Genomic DNA, 7,747 nt, shown 5'->3' with positions numbered 1-7,747 from the left:
GATTATATCAATGGCCTTGCACTCTCTTTTTGGATTTTCTTCAGTATTGCTTGGGAGAGTACTAGGAGGGGTTTCAGTGATTTTCTTACTCAGCTGGCCCACTTGTGCCTCCAGATTTCTGATGGAGGACCTTGTTTCATTCATGAAACTTAAAGTGGCCTTAGACAGATCAGAGACTAAGTTTGCTAAGTTAGAGGTATTCTGTTCATAATTCTCTGTCTGTTACTGAGAAGATGATGGATAAGGCTTGATATTGCTGAGCCTATTTCTTCCACTCACCCATGTAATTTACCTCTGCCATTGCAGGGTTTTCAGGATTATAAGCTTCTTCTTCAGAAGATGCCTCTTTAGTACTGTTGGATGCATTTTGCCATCCATTCAGACTTTGAGAAATCATGTTGACTTGCTGAGTCAACACTTTGTTTTGAGCCAATATGGCATTCAGAGCATCAATTTCAAGAACTCCCTTCTTTAGGTGAATGGATCCACCTGCAGAGTGGTCCAATGACATCTTGGAAAACTTAGATAGACCATAATAGAATATATCTAATATGGTCCACTTTGAAAACATGTCAGAAGGACATTTTTTGGTCATCTGCTTGTATCTTTCCCAAGCTTCATAGAGGGATTCACCATCTTTTTGCTTAAAGGTCTGAACATCCACTCTAAACTTGCTCAGCTTTTGAGGAGGAAAGAATTTATCCAAGAAAGCCGTGACCAGCTTATCCCAGGAGTCCAGGCTATCTTTAGGTTGTGAGTCCAACCATGTTCTAGCTCTGTCTCTTATAGCAAAAGGGAAAAACATGAGCCTGTAGACTTCAGAATCTACTCTATTCGTCTTAACATTCTCACAAATCTGCAAGAACTCAGTTAAAAACTGTAAGGATCTTCAGATGGAAGTCCATGAAACTTGCAGTTCTATTGCATTAGAGCAACTAATTGAGGTTTCAGCTTAAAATTGTTTGCTCCAATGGCAGGAATTGAGATGCTTCTTCCATCAAACTTGGACGTGGGTTTAGTAAAATCACCAAGCATCCTCCTTGCATTATTGTTGTTGGGTTCGGCTGCCATCTCCTTCTCTTGTTCGAAAATTTCAGAAAGGTTGCCTCTGGATTGTTGTAATTTAGCTTCTCTTAGTTTCCTCTTCAGAGTCCTTTCAGGTTCAGGATCAGCTTCAACAAGAGTGCTTGTTTTCCTTGTTCCTGCTCATATGAAAGAGAAGAGAACAAGAAAAGAAGAGGAATCCTCTATGTCATAGTGAAGAGGATCCTTATTATTAGTAGAAGAAGAAAAGAATAAAGAAAGGAGAATCCAAACACAAGGGTAAGGATAGAGGCAGTGATTGGAGATGAAGGGAGGTGAAGAGAAGTGTTAGTAAATGAATAAATAAATAGAAGAAGATGAGAGAGAGAATTCGAAAATTAATTTTGAAAATGAGTTAATGATTTTCGAAAATTAAAGATGAGATAGAATTAAAATTAAAATTTAAAACATTTAGTTAATTAAAAAGAATTTTTGAGAAAGGGATGAGATATTTTCCAAAAGTAGAGAGGAAAAAGTAGTTAGGTGGTTTTGAAAAAGATAAAAAACAAACAAAAAGTCAATTAGTTAGTTGAAAAAGATTTAAAAATCAAATTTGAAAAGATACGAAGATAAGAAGTTAGAAAAGATATTTTAAAATCAAATTTTTGAAAAAGATAAAATTTTGAAAAAGATATGACATAAAAGATAAGATAAGATAGATTTAATTTTTAAAATTAAAATTAATTACTTGACTAACAAAAAACTAAAAGATAAGATTCTAGAATTTAAAGATTGAACCTTTCTTAACAAGAAAGTAACAAACTTCAAGTTTTTGAACCAATCACATTAATTGTTAGCATAATTTTCGAAAATAAAGATAAAATTAAGAAAAAGATTTTTGAAAAAAATATTTTAAAGAATTTTCGAAAAATAGTAAAAAAATGAAAAAGATATGATTTTTGAAAAAGATTTTGAAAAGATAAGATTTTTAAAATTGAAAATTTGACTTGACTTGTAAGAAACAACTAATTTTAAAAATTTTTGACTAAGTCAACTCAAATTTTCGAAAATTATGAGAAAATTAAGGAAAAGATATTTTTTATTTTGAATTTTTTTATGATGAGAGAGAAAAACACAAAAATGACCCAAAACATGAAAATTTTGGATCAAAACACATGATGCATGCAAGAACACTATGAATGTCAAGATGAACACCAAGAACACTTTGAAGAAAACATGCAAAGACACCAAACTTAGAAATCTTTAATGCATGGACACTATGAATGCAAAAATGCACATGAAAAATAACAAAAAACACAAAACAAGAAAACATCAAGATCATACAAGAAGATTTACCAAGAACAACTTGAAGATCATGAAGAACACTATGAATGCATGAATTTTCGAAAAATGCAAGAGATTTTTAAAACATGCAATTGACACCAAACTTAAAAATTGACACAAGACTCAAACAAGAATCACAAAATATTTTTTATTTTTATGATTTTAGGATTTTTTTATTTTTATTATTTTTTTCGAAAATATTCTTTAGAAAAACGAAATAAAGACAAATTTTTGAAAGATTTTTGAAAACTTTTTTTGAAAAGAAAATAAAAAGAAAATTACCTAATCTGAGCAACAAGATGAATCGTCAGTTGTCCATACTCGAACAATCCCCGACAACGGCGCCAAAAACTTAGTGGACGAAATTGTGATCATCAACAATGGCTCCAAAGACTTGGTGCTCTCAAACATAAATCACACTTTGTCACAACTCCACACAACTAACCAGCAAGTGTACTGGATCGTCCAAGTAATACCTTACATGAGTAAGGGTCGATCCCACAGAGATTGTTGGTATGAAGCAAGCTATGGTCATCTTGTAAATCCCAGTTAGGCGGATTTAACTAATTTAAGAGATTATTGGTTTTTTGAATAATAATAATAAATTAAATAGAAAATAAAGATAAAGTTACTCATGTAATCCAATGGTGGGAATTTCAGATAGGTGTATGGAGGTGTTGTGTTCCTTCTAAATCTCTGTTTTCCTACTGCTTTTATCCAATCTTTGTCACTCCTTTCCATGGCAAGCTATATGTAAGGCATCACCGTTATCAATGGATACATCCCATCCTCTCAGTGAAAATGGTCCAAATGCTCTGTCACAGCATGACTAATCATCTGTCGGTTCTCGATCATGTTGGAATAGAATCCCTTGATTCTTTTGCGTTTGTCATCACGCCCAGCAATCGCGAGTTTGAAGCTCGTTACAGTCATTCAATCCCGGAATCCTACTCAGAATACCACAGACAAGGTTATACTTTCCGGATTCCCATGAATGCCGCCATCAATTCTAGCTTATACCACAAAGATTCTGATTAAGGAATCCAAGAGATATGCGCCCGGTCTAAGGTAGAACGGAAGTGGTTGTCAGTCACGCGTTCATAGGTGAGAATGATGATGAGTGTCACGGATCATCACATTCATCATGTTGAAGTGCAACGAATATCTTAGAATAAGAATAAGTCGAATTGAATAGAAAATAGTAGTACTTGCATTGAAACTTGAGGTACAGCAGAGCTCCACACCCTTAATCTATGGTGTGTAGAAACTCCACCGTTGAAAATACATAAGTGATGAAGGTCCAGGAATGGCCGAATGGCCAGCCCCCAAACGTGATCAATAGTCTCCTAAGATGAATAATAAAATAAAACTGAGACCAAAGATGTCTAATACAATAGTAAACTATCCTATTTATACTAGACTAGCTACTAGGGTTTACAGAAGTAAGTAATTAATGCATAAATTTACTTCCGGGGCCCACTTGGTGTGTGCTTGGGCTGAGCTTGATCTATCCACGAGCTGAGGCTTCTCTTGGAGTTGAACGCCAAGTTGTAACGTGTTTTGGGCGTTCAACTTTGGTTCGTGACGTGTTTCTGGCGTTTGACTCGAGAATGCAACATGGAACTGGCGTTGAGTGCCAGTTTACTTCATCTAATTACGAATAAAGTATGGACTATTATATTTTTCTGGAAAGCTCTGGATGTCTACTTTCCAACGCCATTGAGAGCATGCCATTTGGAGTTCTATAGCTCCAGAAAATCCATTTTGAGTGCAGGGAGGTCAGATTCCAACAGCATCAGCAGTCCTTTATCAGCCTCCTATCAGAGTTTTGCTCAGGTCCCCCAATTTCAGCCAGAAAATACCTGAAATCACAGAAAAACACACAAACTCATAGTAAAGTCCAGAAATGTGAATTTAACATAAAAACTAATGAAAACATCCCTAAAAATAACTAGATCATACTAAAAACTACCTAAAAACAATGCCTATCCGCTCATTAGTGGGTCTTTTATCTTTATTGGGCATGGCTTTATAACTTGGGCCAGGGGTTGAACACTTTTAAAATAATATTAAACATATTTTTCTTAAATAATAAAAATAAAATAATACAATATATATAATAATTATTAGTTGAAATAAAACATAAAAAGAATATTTATTTATTTATACGGATATGCGGATACCTACATAAAATCTGCAATCCAATCCTCTTGGTGTGCAGATCCGATCCGATCCGATAGCCTTGAGGATCGGATCCATGAATTTCGATCGCAATTTTCGGATCTGATTTGGATAAATTTCGCAAATATGCAGATCGGATCCGATCCATAAACACCCATACCCATTAACGTGAACGTTTGTATCTCGTGCTGTTTAATATAAATTCCTTCTTCTTTGCATTCCTTCTTTTTCTTCTTCGCGTGTTTCCTCCGCATCGTCGTTCTTTTATTGCTGCTTTTGTTGATGTTTTTTTTCTTTTTCTCCTCCTTTTAGTTTTGTAGCATTTTGTATTTCTTCTTCTTTGTTTGATTTTTTTTATCTTATTTTTATTCTTGTTAAGAGAATAAAATAAGAAAAATTATGAGAAAGTGAAACAAGAATGAGAAGATGAACAAGAAAGGAAGAAGAAGAAGAAGATGATGATGATGATGATGATGATGATGATGAGGGGGAGTTTTGAGTTATGCAGAATTTTATCAGAAAATAATACCGAAAATTTTTAACCGTAACACAGGAAGTTTTTTAGTTTAGATACCAAATTTTTTTAACTGTGACACAGGTTCTTGTTAAGAGGGTGAAAGAAAAAGTGGAGGAGGAATGAGAGTTTTGAATTATACAAAATTTATCAGAAAATAACACCAAAATTTTTAACCGTGACAACAAAAAATTTCTTAATTTTGATACCAAAATTTCTTATCATTAAACTAACTGTGTGATGTTTAACTAAGAAGAAGAACATGATGATGATGATGATGATGATGATGATGGACGAGGACAAAAAAGCATAAAAAGAAGAAATCAAATTAGAAAAGAAGAAGGAGGAGGAGAAAGAGGTGGTAGTGATGATGATGATAATAACGACGATAACAACAGAGAAAGATGAGAAAAAAGAAGAAGGAGAAGAAGCAGTAGCATAAGTGTAAGTATGAAAAAGAAGCACACACATAGTAAGTGACGCGAGAATGTAAAATACATTATATCAATTTCGTTGGACTTGGTTATGTATTTTACTTGATGGTAGAGATTTTTTTATTTTTTTAAAGTTGTAACATTATATTTGGTAAATCAAATTAAAAATAATTTTCAAAAAGCACAAGTAACAATAATTGTGTTTGTAATTAATTTTTAAAATTTAAAAATATTATAATTGACATAAATTTAAGGGTTAAATTTAAAATTAATTAATATATAAGGTTATATTGGATTTTTAATTTTAATAAGTACAAATCAATTTTAAAAAACTTCCCTTAGATGCTTTCAAAAGTATCTCTATTTTTTAAAAATTGTAAATATAATTATATGATCTTTTTGATTTACCAAACACAAAATATAAAATACTTCTTAAAAAAAATTTACTAAATCAAACCTAAATATGAATTATGGAAAAAGAATTGGAAATCACCTTTTTTTTCAACCAATTTTTTTTCTCTTTTTCTCTTTTTTTTTTACTTATTTTTTGTTAGTTAATGATACATCTGCATCTTTAGTAATTTTTATTATGTTTTTTTTTATGTTTTCTTAAGTTTAAATACATAAATCTCAATCCGATTAAAATCAACTATTAGTGCTACTTAACAAGTTTCATAGTGTTTTTAAGGTAATACAATATTTTAAAGATAAAAAATTCAAGTTACAGAGTAAGGATAATCAGGGAGTAATAAAACAAAAACATTGAGAAAACAGAAGGTGTGCCTACGCAGATAAAAGAACATACGCTCTAATAAAAAAAAAATGCATCTGAAGGTTTGCGTATGCACACTCTTGTACATACGCACGAGTCAAAATTTTTGAAAAAACGTGCTACACAAGAAAGAGAGCATTTAACGCCCTTAGCATCATCACCAACTAAGGAACTTTGGAAAAATGGCCCAATAAACTCCCAGTGACTTTCCAAGATCAAATCAAATAACCTCCGGATTTGATTCTCTTTGATTATAGACTCTCTTTGATCTTAGATGGATAAAGGTTTGTATTTAAATTTATTAAGTCAGTTTTTATATTATTTTAAATTAAATTTAGGAAGTTGTCTTAACTACTCTGGTTAAGATAAGATTAGTTTTAGAATTTGAATTTGAATTTAAATTTGAATTAGTAGAAATTTTAGTATAAATAAGTGAGATTACTCGTTGAGAAAGGCAAGTCAGGAGGAGACTGCTCTCTTCTTCAAAAAAAATTTGCAGTTATAATTTCTTAAGGATTTTATGAAGAACAAGAGTTTCTAATTCTTCTCAGTTAAAATTAAGAGTTCTGTTAATTCCATGGTTTAATACATTAGGTTTTCTACCTTTAATTTATGTAATTGATTTCTTCTTAAGAAAAGGTTTCGTTCTTCATCTTAAATAGTTTGAATATGTGGGAAACAGTTCTTCTCTTATTTGATACTTATAGAATTGATACTTACACATCGTGAATTATTATTTGATACTATCCGATATATTTACTGGTGTCTTGTGGTTTATAAAATCTGGATCTGTTAATAAAAAATTGGTTCCCTAACTAATAAACTGTTGACTAGGATAAATAACAAACTACATGCCCCCTTTTTAATACTCTATGGACACATTGGCACCAGGTTCTAATATAAAACAGCAACTATCGAATAAATTTGAACAGATTCCTGGTTAGATATGAATAGACAAAATGATAGGTTTTCGAGTGGAAACTGATACGAAAAAAATATAAAAAATCTAGAGATCTCACTACCTTTTTTCCCTTGTATATATTCCTTGTGCTTAAGGAATCAATGTGGTTCACAATTTCCTCCGACCATTCTTGTGTGTCTTTTTTATTTGAATCACAAAATTGTGAAAGTACTAATATAATAAACAGTGATATATACTTAAAATTACTATTAGAAAAGGACTACAAATGAATAAAAAATAACAAGTGGAGATATAATTATATCATATATAATAATTGTGCTACTAGTATATTTGTATATATGTGGCATCAACCACCATGTGATGGATATGTATTCATAGAAATTGATGTTGTACATGTTGGTATTTGGTAGCATTCATTTTCGTGTCATTGGAATCTTAAAACAGTTTTAATTGTACAGTTTTCTCCATAATTGCACATCAACATATAAGATTGACAAAACATACACTAGGGAAACAATTGCTTAATTAACTCAAACAAAAAGGGGGCGGGACCAGGG

The 7,747-nt window shown here is 31.9% G+C and overlaps 1 non-coding gene across 1 annotated transcript; it reads left to right on the top strand.

The window, feature by feature from the left end:
• The first annotated feature begins 569 nt into the window (after positions 1-569).
• On the top strand, positions 570-673 carry LOC112719091 (small nucleolar RNA R71). The gene has a single exon (XR_003161408.1). It is a non-coding gene; the product is annotated as a small nucleolar RNA R71 (small nucleolar RNA).
• Positions 674-7,747: the final 7,074 nt, after the last annotated feature.

The sequence above is a fragment of the Arachis hypogaea genome, chromosome 10 (genome assembly GCF_003086295.3).
Source record: "Arachis hypogaea cultivar Tifrunner chromosome 10, arahy.Tifrunner.gnm2.J5K5, whole genome shotgun sequence".
Lineage (NCBI taxonomy): Eukaryota > Viridiplantae > Streptophyta > Magnoliopsida > Fabales > Fabaceae > Arachis > Arachis hypogaea.
The sequence above is the reverse complement of the archived record's forward strand: the minus strand, read 5'-3'. Positions and strand labels throughout refer to the sequence as shown.